The sequence below is a fragment of the Sus scrofa genome, chromosome 7 (genome assembly GCF_000003025.6).
Source record: "Sus scrofa isolate TJ Tabasco breed Duroc chromosome 7, Sscrofa11.1, whole genome shotgun sequence".
Lineage (NCBI taxonomy): Eukaryota > Metazoa > Chordata > Mammalia > Artiodactyla > Suidae > Sus > Sus scrofa.
In genome coordinates, this window is record NC_010449.5 from 27,734,556 (window position 1) to 27,761,514 (window position 26,959).

At 38.3% G+C, this 26,959-nt stretch overlaps 1 protein-coding gene across 6 annotated transcripts in view; it reads right to left on the reverse strand.

The window, feature by feature from the left end:
* Positions 1–26,959, reverse strand: part of KHDRBS2 (KH RNA binding domain containing, signal transduction associated 2) — a 546,959-nt gene that overhangs the window by 385,942 nt on the left and 134,058 nt on the right. The window lies entirely within an intron of this gene.

The following is a 26,959-nucleotide window of genomic DNA, read 5'->3' on the forward strand; positions in this document are numbered from 1 at the left end:
ATAAAGATGCTACCAACAGAGATGTGCAGGTTTTGTATGGACATAAGTTTTCCACACCATTATGTAAACACCAAGGAGTACGACTGCTGGATTGCATGGTAAGAGAATGTTCAGTCTTGAAATAATTACCAAACCATCTTCGAAAGTGCATATGTTCTTCAACATCAGTAAACTCACTCTTACACATAAAATTTTTCAAGCATTTGAGAGAGAAAGGAAGTACTTAACACTGACCAATTTATCACTGAATTGGTCACATAAAAATCACTACTCTAAAAGCTCACTGATATGTTAGCAGGTTACAAACTGATACCCTAAAATATAAGCAATTTGAAAAGAACTGAAGTTTTACTGCACTAAGGTTTCTTACATTTCATGAATAAGATGCAAATGGGAATAATCCTTAGGTAAGACTTTTTATATTATATCGAATTTGCTGTGTTGCAATGTCTATTAATTTGCCCTATTTCTGCCCTCTGAGGTCAGACAGGACCAATCTACCCTGTCTTCAATTATCTGAAAGATTTTTTTACCAGTAAGAAGGTTATCTTTATCTTTTAAGCGTGTCATTTCTTGTTTCCTCATAACATTTCAAGATTCCTTGAACACTGGTTATGATTTTCTGTGAAGTCTCTCATTCCCTAATCAATTCATTCATTGACTGATTAATTCATTTTTTTCAATCTGCAATTATTACATGCTTAGACTCTCCTAGGCCCCATGGGTTGTGCTGAGAAGCCACTGAAAATAGCTAATCACTAACATTAAAAAAAAGTTTCTATCTTATCTCTTTCCTATCTTTTACAGAATTAGCAACTTTTTATACCAGCTTACATGAGTCTCATATAACTTTTCTGCATTTAAAAGCTTACAAATCTGATCCCTCCCATTACCCAGAGTTATCTCAGAGCAGGAACAGGTTAAATATTTAGAGAGTTGTGGTGAAGACCAGGGGCTCATGAGCCAAACGGTCATGCTCTCCCCCCCGCCACTCTCTGTGTCCCATCCCCAGCTGTCAAATGTGGACGTAATGAGCAGCTGCAGGCATTCCTGTAACTGAATTTTTCAGCCAACTTCCTTTGGCTTTGCAGTTGGTAAAAAGACTTCCGTGATTTTGGATATAGATGGATAATGAGTCCATATAGTCACTGTGTAAAATCTTCTCTTTAGTGCTATGTTTTAAGGACTATTTCAGTAGAAATATAGGAGAGGTGATTTCTAGGAGCTAGACACTATTCAAGCCAAAGACTCTAAATTGCTCTTAAATACTGTCTTTTATGAAGAATGAAATATCACAGTCTCTTAAAATAATAACAGCCTTTCAGAATTTTTTGACAAATGAATTGCATTAATTTTGTTTTTCATTCAGCTTGATAAAATTAAGATTTATATCTTTCTAAATACATTTCTAATGTACACATTTATAAGTATGACAGAATAACTTCCTCCAGATGAAAATAATTATGACACATTTAAGAACAGCAATATTTTAAAACCATATCCCAGCCAACAAACAGGTTAATATAAAATTAAAGACAAATTTGAAGTAGTTATATTCTGCTTATATACCTAACACGATTATAATAATTTTATATAATTATTACATAGTAACACAAAAGTTTCAGAAAATCAGTTATTACTTTACAGACATGATAAATATGATGAATGTGACTATTACTGCATGATGTATAGGACCTCTTTTATTCATGAGGTTGGATATCAAACTCAACTGAAAAATGTGTACTATATTCAATGTATTTATTCCAAGGCTTGTTAAAATTAGTCTATTTTGCTGGAGATGGATAAAATAACAACCAGTTTTCTGTATTTTCTGATTAAGTCAGTTTGAAATGATGGGTTTAAACTTCCTGCTTACAACTTTATTAAAATGCCACAACAAGTTACATACTTGATTAAAGATTTATGGAAGGCACCTCACACTGCATCCTTAAAAGGTAACTGTCATGACTTTACGGGGGACTGCCCAAATACTGGAGAACACAGACAACATCCGTCACAGCTACAGAGAGGAATGTTCCAAAGGGGAAAAAGTGCAGCCATAAAATATATAAAATAGGATCAAAAAAAAAAAGTCATTACAAAAAAAAGGTCATTAGACACGGAAGACATAAACCAACTATATCTTTGATACATTGGGTTAAGTTTAAGTAGCAGTAAAAAGAGAGACATTAATGAAGATATAAATCTTGTTATGATTTAAATATCTTACCCACTTCCAAATTTAAAATGAACACAATTTAATTTAAAACATGATTTAAATATGTCAGCTAAAGAAGCAGTGATGAAAGAATGATGTTTAATAAGCTTCCTGGAACTGTGCTGTCTGTTATGATGGCCACTAGTCTCTTGTAACTATTTCAATTTAAATTAAGTGAAATTAAGTAGCATTAAAAATTCAGTTCTACAATCACACTAGCCATATTTCAAGTGCTCAAAAGCCACATGTAGCTAGTGACTAGTAAATCTCAGAGACAGAACGTCATCATCACAGAAAGTTCTACTGGAGAACAGTATTCTAGAGTTTTAGGAAGACCAGACTCTGGAAAATCAAGAATAGGATTAAATTATTATTATCACCTGAAGCCAATGTTCCAAATGCTTACTCTGACATTTCAAAACAGAAATATTATCTGGGATTCTTTGTATATGATTAGCTAAAAGAATGCCTTTCCATTTTAATATGGGACACACATCTGCACATAAATACTAAACCAAGGTATTATGCTCATTGTTTTTTTTTAATTCCAAAATGCTTAGAAGAGCTACAACCCATCCATTAAAATTAACAAATAGGGGTTCCCTCTTAGTGCAGCGGAAACGAATCCTACTAGGAACCATGAGGTAGAGAGTTCGATCCCTGGTCTCGCTCAGTGGGTTAAAGATCCAGGGTTTCCAGGAGCTGTGGTGTAGGTTGCAGACACAGCTCGGATCTGGCATCATTGCTGTGGCTCTGGCATAGGCCGGCAGCAAGAGCTCCAACTAGACCCCTAGCCTGGGAACCTCCATATGCCACGGGTGGGGCCCTAAGAAGACAAAATAAATAAATAAATTAATTTAATTTAATTAACCAAAAAAAATCAAAAACAGTGGTATTATCCCTATGACAGCCCTTGGCATGAGGAGGTAAATTAGGAATACTAGGGCCATAATCATGGTAAAACCATTCCCTTAAATAACTAGAGACATGTGAATAGTGAGAAAACTGAGTCAGTGAGGTTGAGGACCTATGGTCAGCTGCTTAGTGGGGTGTCACAGTGCCTGGGCTCAAAATCAGATAACCTGAGCCATGCACTGAGGTATATAATCTTAAGCAAGTTACTTAACTTCTCTATTCATCAGTTTCTTGATCTGTAAAGAGGGTAAGAAGGACTCTTCTTCCTTATGACTCTTGTGAAGATACCAGCTAATAGAGAACATAAGAAATGTTAAACAGTAGTGGTGGTTATAAACATAATGAGGTTATTATTATTATTATTTATAGGAAAAAGCCCTATGCTTCTTTTAAAATGCAAGTTCCTAAAATTTATCCCATAATACTAGAATCCAACTTTTTGTTGATGGAGCTTCCTAATCAACCTGTTTTACAGACTCTCCAAGTAATCCTTATATGTACCAATGTTTGAGAAACTTTCAGATCAGAAAGACTGCACACTTAGGAGTTAGGACTCAGCTTGAATCTAAACACTGTCATTTCTTGGAGCCTTAGTTTCCTCATCTGTAAAATGGTAGAATAATATTACTTCATTAGATCACTGTGAGGGTGTTATTATTACTTAGGATCCCAACAAGAGCCACTGATTATTCAAAGAGGGCTTATTTGCAAAAGAGCTATTTAAAAAGATAAAGTATTACGAGGGGCAACACAATCAAGTCCATGTGGAGCCTGGCTCCAGGCTGGATCTCCGTCAGATCCGCAGGGGGAGAGGGCAGAGGTGAGTGGAGAGGGATACCACAGAGCAGGCTTCTGGGAGAGCAGCAGTGGCACTGATAGAACACTGCCATTCTAAGAAAATATTACAGAGAGGCCAAAAGAGGAGACATCCTCACCTCATTCTCTATTGTCCCACCTTCTGATTTCCTGCAAGTGTCCTCTCTGGTGGAATCTAACAGGAAGACAGAAACCATAGAAGCCTGTGGATGTGCTCCAGTAAATCAGACTCTCAGAGCAGATAACTGGGAGGAGATGGCTAAGGAAAGGAAATAAAGAAGGAAGTGGGAGATCTATGTCGTATGTACAAGGTGTCTAGTATACTGTCTGGTTTTCAATAAATGGCTTACTATTTCATGGTGGATTGTGTTCTGAAATGCCTCCATAGCTTCCACAGCAGGCCCCAGGTGCATGACTCCTAAAATCCTACAATATGACCTGAATGGATCTGCACCGGCAGACTGTTGAAAACAATGCTTGGAAGACACCAGTGCCAATTATGGGCAAAGAAATGGTTAAGGTGAGGCTGAGATCGAGGCCCTCATTCAGCACAGGGAAGGGTCTAATGGTGTAAATCACACCTGTACAGTAACAAGATATTGAGATTATCTGAAATAGAGAGATCTGACTACAAATCAGTGACATGATCCACCTTATCTTTATGAATGACATTACTAAACACTAGCTAGTATTCTTGAAATGTTTGTAAATGTCTTACATATTTAATGGTGATTTTCAGGTCACTAAATAATAACTAGGTAGGACAAAGGGTAAAAGAAAATAGAAGCAGAATCGGCTTGGGACCTGCACCCCCAGGAGGGGAGGAGAGGGTCCTGCATCTAGGGGAGTCCCCTCACCAGCAGGAAGGTCAGCTGGGACAGGAAAGGAGTCTGGGGGAGAACACAGCAGCTGGGACAGAATGAGGACTACACGGGTGGGCTGTGCCCCTGACCTTCACACCCCAGCCTGATATGTGTGACTGCTGATACGGGATGGGGCTGGGTGCTGGCACAGGAGGTTTAGAGGACAGACCTGGGAGAGAAAAGATGTTGGCTGGGCATAGGCAGCTTGGAGGGGCCAGAGGCAGAGTCCTGAGATGAGGAAAGTCTGAGGAGAAGGTCTAGGCCACCCTGGAGGCTATGCATCATTGTTAAGTGGAGTGTGAAGGGTGGGGCCACCATTGCAGCCTCATTCCCCAGACAGACCTCTGCCCTGCAGCCCCTGGGAGAGGCTCTCTCCTGGGCTGGCCAGCTTGCCTACACCACTATCCTGCCCCTTCCCACTGGAATGAATCTGAGTACCTGACTGCCACCTGGCCCACCTCCCATCACAGCAAGCTTGCTCACCCTGAACCCTGGTCCACCCTCTCCCACCAGAGTGAGCCTGAGCACCTGATTGCCACCTGGCCCACCTCCCATCACAGCAAGCTTGCTCACCCTGAACCCTGGTCCACCCTCTCCCACAAGAGTAAGCCCAAGCTCCTGATCACCGTCCACCTGCCTCCCTTCTGGACAGACACATGTACCCAGATGCTACCCCATCCTCCATTCATGACAGCAGGCCAACCTCCCCAACTGCTGCCTCAATTGGTTTCCACATGAGTAGGGGTCTGTGATTTTGCTGCCTTGGGAACAGTCTCCAGTAGGTTTCCTACCCACAGAGATGGGACTGAAACCACAGCTGAGCCCTAGGAAACCTGCGACTATGAAAGAAGAGCTGAAATCTCTCCTCCTGGCTATGAGAACCATAGATTTACATCACTGCAGCTGGCTTTGTAAATTCAGCACTGGTGAAACATCTGAATGGACAACAAGTGCTCCCATAGCTGAAATGGGCCAGATGTTAGCAGCTGTGGACTTTGTGGGCACATACATGTGGTGGTTAGTACAGGTTGGAGTCTGAGCTGCCTCCATAGCTTCCACAGCAGGCCCAGGTGCATGACTCCTAAAATCCTAGAACATGACCTAAATGGATCTGCACTGGCACACTGCTGAAAACAATGCTTAGGAGACATCAGTGCCAATTATGGGCAAAGAAATGGTTAAGGTGAGGCTGAGATCAATAGCAACAATGTATTTTGTGAACCCACCCAACTGGTGAAAGGTGACACAACAGAGCACACTTACAGGTGAACATCTCCAGTGCAGGAATACTCAGAGACTCCTCTCCCAGTTGGAAACTCCCAATCCTACCTACCTTGCACCTTAAATCAGGAATACAGCTCATAAACAAGTCTGGGGGCTTCTATTCCAGTAACTATGGAGCAACACTGCCCCTGACAGAGAAGTGACAACCACAGAGCAAAGAGGAGGCCCCACTCAATATACAGTGTAGGCTCTGGTCACCACAACATTAGTCACACTTCCTATCAAAGGAAAATTGCCAGTATACAAAAAGGAAAGGATATGCCTATCAAGGCACCCATATTAAAACAGCCCTCACCCCAAAAAGTCATCCTGAGTTCACAGCTACCTATAAACACACTGCTTTGCCAGAGGGACAAGACCAGCTCCACCCACCAATTGGCAAGCATCAGTCTCTCCCACCAGGAAGCCTGAACAAACCCCTGGACCAACTTTACCCATGAAGGGACAGACTTCAGAAGCAAGAGGAATGAGAATCCTGCAACCTGCAGAAAGGAGACAATATTCACAGTAAGTTAGACAAATGAGATGATAGAAAAATACGTTTCAGACAAAGGAATAAGTTTAAAACCCCAAAACCAACAAAATGAAGAGGAGATAGGTGATCCATATGAAAAAGAATCTAAATAATGGAAAGAATGAATGAAAATATCCAGGAAAAAAAAATGGAGGTAAAGATCAAAAAGTTACAAGAAGTGCTTAACAAAAAGCTAGAAGATATAAGAACAAAGATGAAAAATACAGTAACTGAAGTAAAAAATACTCTAGAAGGAAACAAGAGTAGAAAAACTGAGGCAGAAGAAGACAGAGTGGAAGAAACCACTGCCATGGAAAAGAATAAAGAAAAAAGAATGAAAAGAAATGAGGACAATCAGAGAGACTTCTGGGACACATTAAATGCACTTTTGTTTGCATAACGGGGTCTCTGAAGAAGAGAGAAAGGGACTGAAAAAATATATGAAAAGTTTATAGCTAAAAACTTCCATCAGATGGGAAAGGAAACACTCACTCAAGCACATAGAGTCTCATAAAGCATAAATCCAGGGAGGCCCACACAGACAAATATTAATTAAACTGACAAAAATTAAAGACAAAGAAAACTATTGAAAGCAACAAGAGAAAAGCAACAAATAACACAGAAGTGAATCCCCAAAAGGTTATCCGCTGATTTGTCAGCAGGAATGCTGTAGGCCAGGAGGGAGTGGTATGATATATTTAAAGCAATAAAAGGGAAAAACCTAAAACCAAGAATACTCAGCAAGGCCCTCATTCAGATTTGAAGAAACCAAAAAATTTTCTGAAAAGAAAAAACTAAGAGATTTCAACATCACCAAATCAGCTTTGCAGTAAGTACCAAAGGAACTTCTCTTGGCAGAAAATAAAAGGCCAGTACTAGAAACAAGAACATTACAAATGGGAACACCCAGTCGCAAAGACAAGCATAAGATAAAAGTAGGAAATAATCTGCAGGTAAATATGATATCAAAAGTAACAAGAGGATAGTATAAATGTAGAATATTCAAAATACACTTGAAATAAAGAGACCAGCAACCAAAAACAGTTCTACATATATGAAGACTGCTAATCAAAATTGCATGGGAACAATAAACAAAAAAACTACAATAGGCACACACAAACAAAAAGAGAAAAATCAAACTAAATGCAATACTACAGATAATCATCAAATCACAAGAGAACAAAAGAGGAAGGAAAAAAAATAAAATTACAAATCCAAAACAATTAAGAAAATGCCAGTAAGTACATACTTATCCATAATTACTTTGAATGTAAATGGATTAAATGCTCCAACCAAAAGGCACAGACTAGCTGAATGGATATTAAAAAAAGAGCCATATACATATATGCTGTCTACAAGGGACCCACTTAAGTTCTAGGGACATATATAGAATGAAATTGCAAGGATGGAAAAAATATTCCATGCAAATAAATAAAAGCTGGAGTAGCAATAATCATATCTGACAAAATAGACTAAAATAAAGATTGCTAGAAGAGACAAAGGACACTACATAATGATCAATGGATCAATCCATGAAGAAGATAGAACAACTGTAAATATATATGCACCCAACATAGGAGCAAATGCTAACAACGGTAAAGAAGAGCTTGATAGTAACACAATAATAGTGTGGGCGTTTAATGGACAGATCATCCAGACAGAAAATCAATAAGGAAATGAAGGCCCTAAATGACACATTAGACCAGAGACCAGATGGACTCAATGGATATTTATAGAACATTCCATCTAAAAGCAGCAGAATATATATTCTTCTCAAGTACACATGGAGCATTCTCCAGGATAGATTACACACTGGGCCACAAGGGAACCCTCAGAAAATTCGGTAAAACTGAAATCATATCAAGCATCTTTTCTGAGCATAATGCTACAAGATGAAAAAAGCAACTACAAGGAAAATAAAACTGTAAAAAGCACAAACACATGGAGACTAAATAATATTTTACTAAACAACCAATGGATCAATGAAGAAATCCATAAAAATACCCTAGAGACAAATGACAATGGAAACATGATAATCCCAAACCTATGGGATACAGCAAAAGCAGTTCTAAGAGGGATGTTTATAGAAATAAAATCTTATCTCAGGAAACAAGAAAAAACAAAAGCAAAAACTAAACAGACAAAAAAACACCTAACTTTATACCTAAAGCAACTAGAGAAAGAAGAACAAACAAAACCCAAATACAGTAGAAGGAAAGAAATCATAAAAATCAGAGCAGAAATAAATGAAATAGAGAAAAAGAAAACAATACAACGGATCAATAAAACTAAAAGTGGGTGCTCTGAAAAGGTCAACAAAACTGATAAGCCTTTTAGCTGGACTCGTCAAGAAGAAAAGGGAGAGGGCTCAAAGAAAAAAAAAATTAGAAATGAAAAAGAAGCAGTTACAACAGACATCACAAAAATACAAAGGATCATTACAGATTACTACAAGCAACTATATGTCAACAAAATGGACAACCTAGAAGAAATCAACAAATCCTTAGAAAGGTACAATCGTCCAAGATAAAACCGGAAGAAATCGAAAGGATGAATGGAATAACCACAAGTACTGAAACTGAAACCTTCCAAAAAACAAAAGTCCAGGATGAGACAGCTTCACAGGGGAATTCTATCAAACATTAGAGAAGAGTTAACACTGATTCTTCTGAAACTCTTCCAAAAACCTGCAGAGGTAGGAATACTCCCAAGCTTATTCTATGATGCCACCATCACCCTGATATCAAACCAGACAAAGATACTACATGAAAAAGGAAAATGACAGGTCAATAGCACTGATGAATAATGATGCAAAAAATCCTGAACAAAATTTTAGCAAACTGAATCCAACAATATATTAAATATATTAAACAATATATTTAAAAGATCACACGCCATGATTAAGTAGAATTTATCCTAGGGATGTGAGGATTTTTCAATACTCACAAAGCAATCAGTGTGATAGGTCACCTCAACAAACTGAAGAATAAAAACTGTACGATCATCTCAATAAATGCAAAAAAAGCTTTTCACAAAACTCTACATACATTTTTGATAAAAACTCTCCAGAAAGTGGGCATAGACGGAACCTACCTCAATGTAATAAAGGCCATATATGACAAATACACATTAATGTCATCCTCAACAGTGAAAAGCTGAAAGCATTCCTGCGAAGATCAGGAACAAGATAAGGATGTCCACTATAACCACTTTTATTCGACATAGTTTTGGAAGTCCTGGCCATGGCAATTAGAGAAGAAAAAGAAATAAAAGGAATCTGAATTGGAAAAGAAGTAAATCTGTCACTGTCTGCAGATGACAGGATACTATACAGAGAAAAATCCCAAAAATGATACCAGAAAACTACTAGAGCACATCAATGAATTTTGCAAAGTTGCAGGATACAAAATTAATACAGAGAAGTCTCTTGCATTCCTATACAGCACCAACAAAAGATCAGAAAGATAAATTAGGGAAACAATCCCATTTACCATCACATCAAAAAGAATAAATTACCTGTGAAGAAACCTACCTAAAGAGGCAAAAGACTTGTACTCTGAAAATTTATAAGACGCTGATGAAAGAAATCAAAGATGACACAGATTGAAAAATATACCATGCTCTCAAATTGGAAGGGTCAATATTGTAAAAATTACTAAATTACCCAAGGCAATCTGCAGATTCAATGCAATCTCTATCCAATTACCAATGGCATTTTGAAGTCAGGCTCCCTGACTTCAAACTCTACCAGAAAGCTAGTCATCAAAACAATATGGTACTACAACAGAAACAGAAGTATAGATCAGTGGAACAGGACAGAAAGCCCAGAGATAAACCCACACGCCTCTGGTGAACTAATCTACAAGGGAGACAAGAATATACAATGGAGAAAAGAAAGTCTCTTCAATAAGTGGTGGACGGCTACATTTAAACAAAAGATATTAGAAGATTCTCTAATACCATATAATGAATAAATTTAAACTAAAGATCTAAACATAAGCCTGAATACTATAAATCTCCTAGAGGAAAACATAAGCAGAACACACTGACCTATGTCACAGCAATATCTTTTTTGATCCCCCTCCTAGTGTAATAAAAATATAAACAATAATAAACAAATGGGATCTAATTAAACTTAAAAGTTTTTGCACCACAAAGGAACCATAAACAAAACAAAAAGACAACCCACAGATTGGGAGAATATCTTTGTAAATGAAGTGACTAACAAGGGGTTAATCTCTCTCTCTCTCTCTCTCTCTCTCTCTCTCTCTATATATATATATATATATATATATATATATAATATATATGTGTGTGTGTATAAACATCTCATGTAGCTTTATATCAAAGAAACAAAAAAACCCAATCAAAAAATGGTTAGAATATCTACATAGATGTTTCTCCAAAGAAGACAGACAGATGGCCAAAAAGCACATGCAAAGATGCTTAACATCACTAATTATTAGAGAAATGCAAATCACAACTCCAGTGAGGTATCACCTCACACCAATCAGAATGGCCACTACCAAAAAGTCTAGAAACAATAAATGCTGGAGAGGCTGTGGGGGAAAGGGAACCCTCCTACACTGCTGGAGGGAATGCACAATGATGCAACCACTATGGAGCACATAGAACTAAATAATAGAACTGCCATATGATCCAGCAATCCCACTCCTGGGCACATATCCTAAGAAAACCACAATTCAAAAGATACATGCACCCTAATGTTCACTGCAGCACTGTTCACAGAAGCCAAGACCTAGAAGCAACCTGTCAACTGAAGAATGGATAAAAAAGATGTGATAACATACACATACACACACACAATGGAATATTACTGAGCCATAAAAAGAACATGCCATTTGCAGCAAAGTGGATGTACAATAAGTGAATAAGTGAGACAAAGACATATATCAGATATCATTTGTATGCGGAATCTAATGAAAAATGATACTAAATAACTTATTTATAAAACAGAAACAAACCCACAGATTTCAAAATCAAACTTAAGGTTACCAAAGGGGAAACTCTGGGGTGGGGTGGCGGGGGATGAATTGAGGGGGATGGGATTGGCATATACACACTACTGTGTATGGGATAGATAATTAGCAAGGACCTGTTTACAGCACAGGGAAATTCATTCAACATTCTGTTATAACCTATACGAGAAAAAAGAATGCGTAACTAATTCTCCTTGTCATATACCTGAAACTAATACAACATTGTAAGTCAACTGTACTACAAATAAAATTTAAACAAAACAAAAACAAAATAACCTTGTAAGAGAGGTAGAAATTTATCTCCACTATTATCAGAAAACTGAGATCTTAATTGGCCAATGAGTACATGAAAGAGCCAGGATTCAGATTCAAGGTTTTGTTTTGTTTTGGTCTTTTTTTTTTTTTGGCTATTTCTTTGGGCCGCTCCGCGGCATATGGAGGTTCCCAGGCTAGGGGTCAAATCAGAGCTGCAGCCACTGGCCTACGCCAGAGCCACAGCAACGCGGGATCCAAGCCGCGTCTGTAACCTACACCACAGCTCACGGCAACGCCGGATCGTCAACCCACTGAACAAGGGCAGGGACTGAACCCGCAACCTCATGGTTCCTAGTCGGATTCATTAACCACTGCGCCACGATGGGAACTCCAGATTCAAGTTTTCATTGTTGTTTTAAAGTTTCTTCCATTTCCTTTATGTGATTACTTATTCGTCTAAAGTCATTGTTATAACAAAATGTACAAATGAATATGTCAAATAGAACATCCCTTATTTTTTCCTCCTGGAGCAAATATCTTAATATTATGTTTCTCAAGTGTGGCCCCTAAACCAAGCTGCTGAATCAGTGTCACCATGGAACTTGTTATAAATGCAAATTCTTGCCCCACCCCAGCCCCACAGAATCAGAAATCCTGAGGGTGTCTCTTTACAAGCCCTGCAGGTGACCCTGAAGCAGCCAGTCTGAGAGCCACTCCTTCTTCTCCTCTGCTGGCAAACTCCATAGCTGAAGGCTGAGTATCTGAAAGGAACCACAAGGTACTGATGGGACTTTTGTACAGTTTCAGCCTGATGTATAACAATAAATCTGTCATCATGTTTACTTATTGACCATTATGTTTCTGTTTCCAGAAAGATGCCTGGTAGAAACACAAAACATAGTTGTATTTTCATTACGCCATCAACTGTAATGTGTTTAAAAAGGATCAGATCTTTTATTCTCTTTCCTTCTAATGGATGTTAGAGAATTCCCATAAATTCCAGCATCAAGTCCAGAAATCATGCATCTTAATATGAGATGCAAGTAGTTGTGAACCAGATTAACACAACCTGCTTTGGTCTGATTTGTTCATGAAAATTAGTTGAGCGTTAGTGTCTAGGGGATGGGCCAACATTTTTTTTTTAAAGGTCAGACAATAAAAATTTTTGGCTTTTCAGACCATATGTTCTCTTGGAATTACTCAACTATTGTTGTAACACAAAACAGCTGAATATAATACATAAACAAATGTGTATGATTATGTCCTAATACAACTTTCCCCAAACAGGTTGTGAATTTGGTTCACAGGCCATAGTTGGTCAACTCTTGTGGACTAAAGACTCTCATGACAATACTTTACACGTAAAAAACAGAATTAAGGAGTTCCTGTCATGGCTTAGTAGTTAACAAACCCGACTAGCATCCATGAGGATGCAGGTTCGATCCCTGGCCTCGCTCAGTGGGTTGGGGATCCGGCGTTGCTGTAAGCTATGGTATAGGTTGCAGACCCAGCCTGGATCCTGCATTACTGTGACTGTGGTGTAGGCCGGCGGCTATAGCTCCAATTGTACCCCCAGCCTGGGAACCTCCATATGCTGCAGGTGCGGCCCTAAAAAAAAAGACAAAAGACCAAAAAAAAAAAAAAAGAAAGAAGGTAAAAAGAAAAACAGAACTAAGACAGGGGAAAGAGTCTATTCAAGTCATATATTACTTGAATAGAGTAGCTTAATAACAGGCAGTTTCACTAAAGTATTCCCAATCAGGGGATATGTTCCTTTAACTATGAGGAATTCATTATAGCTAAAGATTCCACACTATTCCATTACTATATAAATATGTTTTAATCCAGTACAGTGTATTCAGGATAATCTTAATTTTGTTTGAGTTTTACCTAAGTAATAGTATTTGCTTTTGCTTAGGTAGCAGATTTGATTTTATGATGTTAAGGCTATGATTTTTTTTTTCTCCCCTAGGAAAAAAAACACTACAAAACCAATTACAGTGTAAGACTATCACTAATGTGAAAATGTCAGTAAGTGGTTACCACAGTGAACAACCACAATCACATGAGATTTCTGGCATTTGCCAGGCACTTTAAAAGCACAGCAATTTAGACACACAGTCTTTTTAGTCTGTTCCCTGAGGCAAAGCTCCTAGCTCTCTGGGGACATATGTAAGAACCTACTAACAGCACCTTGTCTCCCTACAGAAATGTACTTCTCCCTTCCCTGCTGTTTGATCTGAGGCCCTGGATGCTAAACTTCATTTGATAGCCATTCAGCTTTTTCTAAAACCAATGTAACACTCAGATTCTGTAACCAATTGCTTCATCTTCTAGATTTCTGGCATCTGAAGCAGATACTCTTCTGGGGATAAGTCATGTTAGGCATATCACCAGGTGGAAATCAAAAGGCACTTGCAAGATTCATGTTAAATGACAACAGACATGTGGCCCCAGTGTCAGGGAACAGTAGGGAGTGGTGGAGTCTTGGACAGACTGGAGATGGCATCAGAAATCTATGGAAAGAATCAGCAATGGATTAATGCTGTCAGGCTATAAAAGTCTGTTACCCTCTCTTCTAATTTTTTTAATAAATTTTATAATTGAATAGATTTTCTATGTGAAATACCCAGGTTTAAATGCTGCCGACTAATTTAATCCTATTAAATGGAAACCCTATGAGGATTGAACATGCACTCCATGAGTAGCCACTTTAGGAACCCTAATCTAAGCTTAACAAACTATTTTAAATGTTTGGGTTTCTATCCTAAAGTTCCCAAAGCTACGTGAAGTCTCCTCTAAGCAGTTTAACTGTTGTTCAGTGAGATTTCTTGAGCTGGGATCTTCAAATCATACCAAATATCCACAATGTGCTGTCGTTCCATGTTTGCTGCCAGGGATACCTGTTCTGCTGCTGAGTTACTTGCTCAGGCCCCTACCCCCATTGCCCAGGCCCACAGGTGATGGGTGTCAATGACAGACTCATGCGCTGGTTCTTCTAGAGTGGAGGAGCACAACCGTGATGGATCACCATGTTCTGAATAAGACCCAGAGCCAAAGCAGGAGCATGCAAAGGCACTCAGTAACCTCCCGGCTGCTTGAGTCCAAATACTGCATATGCATAAAGGTTATCACAGGCTCTTCTGCAGCCATCTAGGTGATCTTGACAAGCTCTACTTATTCTGAGATTGCATCCGTTTTTCAACAGTCATGCCCTTGGAATGCATTTGCTCTTGTGACTAATCAGATAACTTGAGGATGCAGTGCCACTTGTGCAATAAAACCAATATTGATAAGAGTCCTTTGGTATTTTAAAGGATCCATATTTCAGGAGAAAATTATACTATCAACTGTGATTGATGTGAAATTTTTGTTATTTGTAAAGCAAGTGGGCCTCTAAATTTCCACTTATGCAAAATTCAACCAAAAATGTTATCTCTTATTACTGTGACCAATTCAGAAGCTCATAAAAAAAAAGTGATTCCACAGTGAGTTGCTCATATTGCATTTTCACTTAATCCTAAAATAGCAGTCTGTTGCCAAACAAAAGAAATAACAGAATAACTGAAGCTTGTCAAGACCATCTAGGAGGTTGATTAAACCTAGAAATGGTTCTGTGTGAAATTGACTGTGAACTAGAATTTACGAACCCATTATACTCTGCAGATATGAGTGATAGAGATTAGTCCCTCAAGGATAATGTAAGGAAAATAGAAATATGTCACCAAAAACTGTATGCACGGCCATTACAACAAAGTATGAGGTCAAATAACAAACCTACATCTTTAATGTTTTACCTTAACAATCTGCCAGCATTTTTTTTTTTTTACAGGAAGAATGTGGAATTGGATATTTTAAATTATTCCAAGGCTGTGCATAAATTGGCCACTGGCAAGTCATTAGTAATTGTTTACTGTGCACTTTTTCCCTTAGCAAATACAACGCTGTCTGTTAATGCTGAAATGGAAGTGCTAAAAACAAAACTACTTTTAAAGATGGAAAATAATTTGAAAACTTCGTAGTTTTAAATCTTTAGTTTGAGGTTTTTTTTTTTTTTTTTTCTTTTTCTTAGGGCTGTACCTGCGGCATGTGGAAGTTCCCAGGCTGGGGTTGAACTGGAGCTACAGCTGCTGGCCTACACCACAGTCACAGCAACACAGGATCTGAGCTACATCTGCCACCTACACCACAGCTCACGGCAACGCCGGATCCCCAAAAACTAAGCGAGGCCAGGGATCAAACCTGCATCCTCGTGGATACTAGTCAGATTCGTTTCCACTGAGCCATGACGGGAACCCCCAATCTTTAAGATTTTATTACTTTTCAGGAGTTCCCTTGTGGCTCAGCAGGTTAAGGATCCAGTGTTGTTACTGCAATGGGTTGGGTCACTGCTGTGACTGGGTTTGATCCCTGGCCCAGAAACTTCCATGTGCCACAGGCACAACTGGGAAAAAAAAAAAAAAAGATTGTAGTACTTTTCAAAAAGTCATTGAAAAAGATTAAAAAAAATAAATGTTCCACTAGATGCCAGTGGAGAGGAGGGAGAATATATAATACATTATAAAAATGACTTTATTAATTTGAGTTTAAAATTTTTTTATCATTTATATATAACGACAAGTCAGGAAGAAATATAACTAAATTCTGAGTTAGCATTTACTACCCAATCTCCTAAACAGTGATTCAATCTACAAAGTTCTCATTGTACAGTACAATGTACACTTAATCAGAGCGATTTGATTGTTATGAGAACAATGAGGGGGGGGTCACTGATTTCTATTTATTCATGTATTTATTTTTATTTATTTTTTGGTCTTTTTAGGGCCACACCCACGGCAATATGGAGGTTCCCAGGCTAGGGGTCAATTCCGAGCCAGCCTACACCACAGCCACAGCAACACCAGATCCGAGCCATGTCTGCGACCTACACCACAGCTCACGGCAACACCGGATCCCTAACCCGAACTAATGCAGGATCACACCTGCATTCTCATGGATCCTAGTCAGATTCAATTCCATTGTGCCATCATGGGAACTCCTTTAATTATTTTTTAATTGAAGTTTGGTTGATTTATAATATTGTGTTGGTTTCATGTGTACAGTATAGTAAGACAGTATTTTTGCAGATTATATTCCATTATAGGTTATTACAAATGAATGACTTTTGAACCATCAGAGTAACATGACCTGTCAGACCATTCACTAAATGACAATCAGTGATAAGGGTTGCTTTGGCCAAAATCACCCAGCTTCTTTGAAGACGGTTTATGCTCTGCTACTGCCCCCTAAGGCCAGTTCCACCTCTTGACTTTGCCATGTCAGATTTTACCCTTGCAACTGTTATCCTTTCACCCAGCTCATTGTATTTACTTTCAAATATTCATTTAGAATATTTTACATGTCTGGATATAAATAAAAATAACTAAAACCCTATGGTTTATTAATCTTATTCCATAATTATAAAGACAAAAATTTTCCAGAAAATCTTTCTCTTTATTACTTTTCCCCCATATTTCTCTTAAGCTCCTAGCTTTCTATATAGTTTCCACAAAGAATTTCAAATCTCTTGATTATGCATAAAAATGATATGATATTGGAGATAAGTGAGGTAAGATCATTGATATAGTTTCTGGCCCATAGCAAGCACACCATGAAAAATAGTTATATGCAGGAAATGACAAGAGATGAGGTAGGAGAGATAGCTAGTGTTCAAATAATGTGAAACATCCTACATGATATTAAAAAGTTCAGATTTTGTGAGCAGATTTCCATTTTATATAAACAATCCTGGTAGTTGAACAGATGATGCCATTTGTAGAGGTAAAACTAGAGGCAGGGACAGTTGGGAGACTTCTTTAATAAACATGGAATTAATAACATAAATTTTTGAGTTGAGTTCTTAAAAGTCTGATAATAGAACTCAAGAGAATTCATAAGTTCTCTGAAATATATATATATCATTCCTTGTGCTTATGCAATATACATACTCACTCATCCCCCTTCTCAGGACAAAAAGTCCCTAGCCAACAATAGATTCTCAAAGAGATGTACAAACTAAAACCAAAAGTATTAAGGACCACTAGTGTAGAGTGTTACATGCAGTAGATGAAGAATGAAACCTTGAGGAACACAGATAATGAAGAGGAGACAGAGGGAAACAGGCAAAGAGGAAAACCAGAAAAGTATAAGGAGAAACTGGAAAATGTGGTGCTTTAGAATCAAAGGAAATATCAAGTTTTATAAAGGAGAATGAGCTTAATTGTGTACAATGGAGCATGGAAATCTTGCTTCGAAATTCTACTGATGTTTAAAATTTAAATGACACTGACAACCTAAGGGAACAGTTTTGAAAGAACAGTGAATTACAATCAGGAAAGATACTACTACATCAGGGACATGTGGAAATACATGGAGTGTTTTCTGACTGTCAGAACTACTGAAGTTTAATTCACAGGATCAAAGTCTGCTAAACATCTTCAAAGTGTGGAACAGACCTGAACAATGAAGAAATGAGCATGAAAGCCAGAATGAAGTGAACTTGGGAATCAAGGGCAGAACAGAAGTGAACACACTGAGAATGGAATTATTTTGCAAAGCTAAAATAAGAGGGGAAGATACTTGATAGCAATTAGACGTATGCTGCTGAAACAGCACCTGAACCTAGCCAGAACCCAGAGTGAGACATGAACCCACATGCCAGAACTTGAACCCAGCCTAAACCCAGACTGGGATTTAAACCCACAGTTTAAATCACTCACCCGGTGTCTGGACTTACTAAGGTTCAGGTTCTTCATGCCTCCATGCAGAAAGAATTTAGCAAGGGACAAAGTGATAGGCAAAAAATAGGTTTATTAAGATAGGACGCTTGTGAGAGATGCAAGAGAGCAGGTTAAGAGGATCTGCCCTGAGGATTAGGTGAGCCACAGGTTGTTCATCCAAGGGGAGTGGGGGCTGGAAAGGACCACCTCTCCTTTCCAGGAGTAGCTCCTCCTTGGTATCTGGTATGGTGTATATTCAAATCAGCTTAAGGGTGGTCCTTAAACTCCGGCCCTTGCTCTGAACCTGAATGCAGGCCTCACCCCCATCCCCAACCCAACGACCTGAGGCCAATCTGGTGACTCCACTAGTCAAGCAAGCCTGTCCTGTGCTGATGGCTTTCTTGAGCAATTATTAACTTACAGTGGTCTCCCCAAGTTCCCTAGGTTTCCCTCTCTATCTATGGTCCCTTATTGGGACTTTTACATCTACCTGTGCCTACTCCATCCCTACCACTTCCTTTTCTGAATGAAAAAGATTAGATATGTATGCTGACTAAGAGGAAAAGCCCATAGAAAATGTGATACTGACAAAGAATAAGACATGGCTCTAGAGGAGACTAATGTGAAAATTGCCAAAAAAAAAAAAAAAGAAGTCATTTCAAATAAGGCAGGACAAAGCAACTCCCTATGAGGCAAAGGAAGGAGTGGTCCTTAGGTGCTAGAGGTGGAAGCTGAGATAGATTCTGCCTGATTTTTGCAACAAAATTAGACTGAAATTCAGTGCAGCAGATGCTTCCAATGTTTCTTCTATTTCCTGCTGCAACTCTATTCTCCCCCAAATATCATTTTCCTGTGCATAATGAATATGATGTTCCAATTTTAGTTTTTTGAAGAATTGTATCATAGGCTTCATAATATTTTCTACAGCCAGTCTTATTTATCTATGCAATTAATCTACAGTTTTTATTTACTTGTTTACGAGCACTTACTCTAGCCCATGCATTATTACCTCCTGCATTCCTTGGGCACATGCTCACATACAGAGTAGGTGGATTTCCATTGGTGCCTTTCATTATATAGGTGCTAAAGTAATTCTACCCTTAGACCTTAAGTTAGAAGCACAGCTCATCTGCCAAACTCTTAGTTAAATGTATTGTATCTAAAGCAGGCTTTCTGGTATGACTTCCCTGAGCTAAGATGTTTGCCTTCCCTAAAGCTTTATCAAACACCATATGGAGTGGGAAAGATCCCTTTAAATAGTCCATACTTAACTCATCAAAAGGAGAGAAAGAAAAATGACAACCACCAATCCTAGGGCTCTTTGCATCTACACCAACTTCCTCTTCTGTAGAACTTCCACACTTTCCTTCTGATTGTCCTCAATTGGCAGGCATTACAGAAAGAAGAGAGGGCAGGCAAAGAGGTTGATCTGTCAAGTTATATATGATAGGAGTATAAACTATAGCTAGTTGTCAAGAACCAAGGTCAAGGCAAAGAGGGTATTAAACTGGAATAGGATAAAAAAAAAAAAAACATTTCCTTTGTCTGTCTAATTGTTGTTTTATTACAGGTTTCCTTTTATGTTTCAATGGGTAAAAATGTGTCAAGTAGCTTGAAAGATTGCTGGTTAATGTTCCCTGAAGGAACCGTTTTGCAGCCTTGCATCTCTTTGGGTCTGTTGACATGGATTTCAATGAGAACACCAGTAAGCAGGTATCTCATGTTGGCTGCCTTAAAGGCTGACTCTGAGATAAAATGTTCAGTGAGAGGGCATGTTTGGGAAGGAATTCCCAGGACACACTAGAGAAGTGACAAAAGTAAGGGAAGAAAGCCAAGAAAAGGCTCCTTCTCATCAAGGTCTTGCTGTGAGGAAATGCAGCTCAATTCCACCGGGAACTCTGTGCAACAGTGTAGATCATCCCCCAGGGTTTTCCTCCCAGGAAGTGAGGAAACGAGGTACTGGTTCCCAACACCTCCTGTCCCCCTGGCAAGGGACTGCTACCAGAGTCATTCATCCCTTGGCACATCTGACAAGATCTGTGCCAAGACCGAGAGAAAGCCCTTGAAAAGCAATCCGAAGGTGCCTGAAGTCAGACAACACTGACCCTTAATGGATGGCGTTAAGCAGTGTCTACTGCTGTGGGCAGGTCACCGTGGGTTCATACAGACTCAGACAGTCACATACCTGAAATGTCGGGTGTTGTACAGCAGGTATGATGGTATGACTCTTACATTTTGCCATTCATCTATGTAGGCATGTAGTTTTAGGTCATCAGGTAGTCAAAAGTTTATGCTGTTGTTTTTTTGATGTTTTCCCTACAAATAAAGCTTTTCTTTCTTTTTCTTTCTCTTCTTTTCTTTCTTTTTTTTTTTTTTTTTTGTTAACTGTGAACATTACAAAGTTTTACTTTCCAAAAACAAGAAAAAAAAATACTCCACCTGGGAACAGAGACTAAAAATTCACACTTTTTGCAGAGCAGATAGTGATCATGTTTTATTACCATTATTACTATCGTAGGGGAGTAAGCTAAGTTGTGCTTAAAATATAAATTTCCTTTTTCTTTTTTTTTTTGGTCTTTTTGTCTTTTCTAGGGTCACTCCCGTGGCATATGGAGGTTCCCAGGCTAGGGGTCTAATCAGAGCTACAGCTGCCAGCCTACACCATAGCCACAGGCAGGATCCAAGCCGTGTCCGCAACCTACACCACAGCTCACGGCAATGCTGGATCCTTCACCCACTGAGCAAGGCCAGGGATTTAGCCTCAATTATAAGGCAATTCTGTCTATATTTTAAAACATCCAAAATATGTCTCTGAACACATTTGTTCCAACTCAACTAAAATCAGGATTTAATGTAAGTGTCAATACACAAAACCTACATCCAGAAACTACCTATGCTCAACAAGAACAGATTATTTTAAAGAACATAATTTTCAGGATTCAGCCTCACTCCAAAGAAATATTGGGCAAACTCTTTAATACCAATGTCCATAGACACAATTAGCTCTTCCACCTAACCACAGTTTCTGTTTAATGTACAAAAATAGGTTTATTTTCCAACTACAAGATAATTAATATAATTATTCTTATGTAAATATCAGTAGCACTGTAAACTTAAGCAACTATCAAGAATGTCATAATGGAATAAGATAAGCAATATGAGTATTTGAGGAAACTCCACGTGAAATAGGAGAAAGGACTACTCTAAGTCAGGATAAATTATGCCCATAAACTGAGGAACGAATAAAGGAGTGCTAAGACTGCTACGAGCTAAACACTAATGCTTTTGGAAAGAGCTATATTCTAAAGTCCATATTACAAACAAACAAGTGGTGAAATGCATCTAGGAAGACAATGTACATTATATACAGAGAGTGTGTGTGTGTGTGTGTGTGTGTGTGTAAATTCCCAGTTCCAATTCACTTTACTCTTAGGAGGAGATTTTGAGCCACTCTCCATCACATAACAGTCATTCTTTCTGGAAAGTCTCGGGGTATTATTTTTCCCCTCTATTTTAGAATGACAGGCTTAGAACAGAATGTAACATTCTAAGAGTCTGAGTAATGCAGAACAGAATTACTGGCTCACTTACTCTGAATAGCCCGCTGCTCTTAAAGCTGTCATACATTACGGATTTATATAGAAAGTACTTATGACATCTGTGTTGGGAAGAAAATACATGTTCCTTAAGTTATTCCTTTTTAAGACACAAAACATCTATCTTAATTCAATTATTCACCACGACTGCCATCAACAAGCCCACAATCAGGTGTGATGCCCCTATTCTCAGTGTCTCACACAAGCCAGTGATCCAGTGACGCACACGTCTCTACGCACACCAACAAACACGTCTTTCAAAACTGACGGGTAAAAGCAGGTGCCAACCCTCTTAGTTACTTTTATCTGGGTCCCGTATTCCTTTATGATACCATGAAGGAATTAGCAAAGTGCCTGATTAAAAACGAGAATGTCAAGTCTGCCACGTTTTCTTCCCTAAAAAACTAGTTTGACATGGTTTACATTTAGAAACCCATGCTGATAATTCATATTACACTTCTACTCTCTTTTAAATGTTAGCAAAAATACGTATTTTTTAAAAGAGGTCCTTTCCAGGTAGCATTCAGGACTGATATCAAGTCAACCAGTCAGTAGTTTTATGAAAAGTATCCCCTAATGTCTTATGAAAATTACTAGGCTTTTACCCACCTTGAGTCCCTCAGAACTCCTCCTAATACTCACGTTTCTTTTCTCCAGCAGACACTGCTCGTGGCTCAACAGTTTTCTCTGCAAGTCTCCTTAATAACTGCATATGTAATTTCTGTGTTCTAGGGGCCATGTTCAAGTGAAACAGCTACATATTCTTTGACTTACTGTTATTTGGAGTTCCCTTTGTGGTTCAGTGGTTAATGAAACCGACTAGGATACATGAGGACTCAGGTTCGATCCCTGGCCTCACTCAGTGGGTTAAGGATCTGGCATTGCATGAGCTGTGGTGTAGGCTGCAGATTCGGCTCAGATCCTGAGTTGCTGTGGCTGTGGTGTAGGCCAGCAGTTGCAGCTCTGATTTGACTTCTAACCGCCTGGGAACCTCCATTATGCCAAGGGTGTGGCCCTAAAAAACAAAAACAAAAAAAGTACTGTTATTTGGATCTCAGTTTCATCTAACTAATCAATATTTACTCTCAGTTTTTGCATGACATGACCTCATTTAGTTCGAGGATTTAAGAATGGCACCTTTGCAAAAATACAATTTAACCTAATATCTCAAGGATAAGCAACGTTTAGGTACAATAGAGTAAAAATAACAAGCTAATGAGAAGAGGCAGGATATGTTAAGGCTCTGAGATGAGATTGCACATAAGAGAATGTGCAGTGTATGAAAAACAGTGTAAGGCGAACAGCAGTCGTCCATGAAGTTAGGAAGGGAGACCTCGTAACAGAACTTGTCCAACACTAAGCCTGTCTCCTTAGTGCACTGGGAAGCCATCAAATTGTTGTCAGCACCATTCATGATTGGATTTCCATTTATAAAAGGTCACCTGAATACAGTCTGAAAACTGGATGAGAATGGGGTCAAGACTAGGAGCTGGGAGCAGAGCTGTTGCGTTAGTACAAATGAGAAGATTAATACAAATAAGGTCTCAGACAGGTGGGGAAATGCACAAATTCAATTCTACTGAGGAAGGAGATGCACTGTGCGGGTTAATAAAGAGGAGGGTGTGTCAGGCAACCGGAAGGGTAGAGGTGCCACAGTCTGAAATAATTAATATAGAGGAAGGATATTTGTGTAGCGCAGTGCTGTGTGAATTATGTGGGAGACGACAGAGTGATATACAAAGAGAGATGAGAAGCAAACAATGGAATCCATGTTTCTCATGTCCATAGTCTATGTAAATGGTATATTTGGCCATGGGCCATTGTAATAAACATGATCATGTTAGGGAGAGCAGAGACAGAAAATAACAAAGTCCCAAAAGTTCAGTAGAGGTGTTCAATTACATGGAATAATTATTACAGGGAAGGATATATTAATATATTAATGTTAACTGATGACCTATTAATACTGGATATAAAAACACACAGGCATTTTTAAATAACAAATCAATTATCTTTTTGGTGTTTACTGTTACTGTCTAAATGTGGTAACATGGTTGCCTCAATGTTTACAAAACTTCCATGTAAGGTATTATATAACTTACTGTCTACATTTAAAAATCCATTGTCATCAGCTTTCTGTCAATAAATATAGAACTACAGTATTTTTAATATATCTATAATTTTTCTTTTGATAGGTATATTAAATTTCTTTTGATAGCTAGTTTATCAAATTTCCTAAACATCTTGGCAATTTGTAATGGTTTCCATTTTCAAAGAGATTAGGAATTCCTGTTGTGGCTCAGCAGAAACGAATCTGACTAGGATCCATGAAGACACAGGTTCGATCCCCTGGCTCGCTCAGTGGGTTAAGGATCCAGCGTTGCCATGAGCTATGGTGTAGGTTGTATATGTGGCTCGGATCTGGCATTGCTGGGGTTATCGTGTAGGCCAGCAGTTGCAGCTCGGATTCGACCCTTAGCCTGGGAACCTCCATATGCCTCGGGTACAGCCCTAAAAAGACAAAAAAATAAAAAATAAATAAATGAAAAAGATTGTGAGGAACACCTTTATACATCCACCTTTTTGCCCTTATTTTCTTTTTCTCATTAAAGGGCTTTTAAATGTGTCAGTGTGGCCCATCAAAAAGATCCAATTTGCATTTTTACCAACCAGGCACAAACATGCTGTTGTATATAATTTACCAAATCTGAGTCTTAAAGTTCATTTTACTATTGCCAGCTTAAAAAAAACAAACAAAAATTTGAGTTCTTTTTCATTTGCATTGTTTTCATTATTAATGAGGCTAAGCACTTGTCTCATCTACTTACAGGTATTTGTATGTTTTTCAGTTACCTGAATGGCTCTTGCAATGGTCATCGGAGGTATTCAGCAATAGTCTACTCCTCCTTCAGACCATGCACAGTGACGCCTGGGGAACTGGGCTGGGCCTTGTGTGGCATTTTGATCAATAAACACTGAACAGAAGGAATGTCACTGCTAGGCAGCTGTTGGAGCCAGTATGTGATTTGCCATGTTGCCTTCCTGCTGCCCTGGTGTCCACTGGATTGTGGGTCACAGGCAATCTTTGTCAATTTGAGTTCCTGAGTGATCACAAAAACCAACTTCCTGGCTTACCAATATTAGATAGGTAGTAGGAATAAAAATTAGGTAGCTGTTTATTCCTCCAGCATAATATACTTTACATGAATTTATATTTGTTTCTGTTTTCAATGGGGGGCTCCGTTTTTATTACTAATGCGTAGGAGTTCCTTTTATACATATTGAAAGTATTTCAATTTCTGTTTTGTTGATATCATTATTTTAATGCAGAAATTCTCAAATCATCAAAGTCTTCCAACTTTGTTCTTGTCCTTCAATATTGTACTGGATCTTCAGAGTCTTTCTGGCAGTCCATATAAACGTTAGAAAAAGTTTGGGGATATCCATAAAATAATTTTCTGTGATTTCAATTGAGATTCTATTGAACCTATAGGTTGATTTGAGAAGAACTGGTATTTTGGCAACATTGAGTCTTCCTATCCATAAACATGGATTATCTCTCCATTTACTTATCTTTGATTTTGTTCATCAGAGTTTTATAATTTTCTTCATAGAGATCTTATAGGTGTTTTATTAAATTTGTACCTAAGTATTTCATTTTTGGAGGTGGTAATGGAAATGGTATTGTCTTTTTAATTCTAAATTCCACTTGTTCAGTATTGATTAATAGGAATGCAATTGACTTCTATATATTAGTTTTCTATCCCACAGTCCTCCCCTAATTGCTTGTTAGTTTCAAGAGTCTTTTGTCAATAAGTAGATGATTATGACATCTGTGAATAAAGACAAATTTATGTCTCCCTTCACAGTCTGCATACCTTTGATTTCCTTTTCTTACTTTATTGAATTAGCAAGAACATCTAGTACAATTCTGAAAAGGAGAGGTGAAAGGGAACATTTTCACCTTGTACTTAATATTGGCTTTTGTCAAATGTTTCTTCTTTGTATCTATTGATCATGTTGTTTTTAGTATGCTAATTTAATGGGTTAAATTAACTGATTTTCAAATGCTGAACCAGCTTTGCACACCTAGCTATTTTCTCCCATTTGGCCAGAGTGTATACTTCTTCTTTATACTTTTTCAATTTGATTTACTAATATTTTTTACACCTGAGGATTTCTGCATCTATGTTCATGAGAGATACCAATCTGCAATTTTCTTTTCTTAAAATGTCTTTCTTTGGCTTTGTATTAGGTCATACTGGCCTCATAGAATGAGCTAGGAAGTATTCTCTTAGCCCCTATAGTTTGAAAAAAGTACTCTTAATTGTAAGTTTTTCAAACAGGCTTATGGAGATATATTTACATACCATAAATTCAGTAATCTCTCGTACATTTAAAGACTGGTGCAAACATCGCCATCCTGCTTCTCCTTTAATCCATCACTCCACTCTGCACACATCTAATCAGTATTATTATTCTTCTCAAATACAATTGTTTTGTGGAGGAGAGATATATTCATTTTCTAGGGCTTCCATAACAAAATAAAACAGACGGGACAGTTTAAACAACAGAAATTTATTTTCTCACGCTTCTGGAGGCCAGAAGTCCAAGATCATGGTGTTGTTGGGATCGCTTTCTTCCAAGATCATGGTGGTGTTGGGATCGCATTCTTCCGAAGCCTCTCTCCTTGGCTTGTAGTCAGTCAGCCACATTCTCACTGACATTACAGGCCAATCC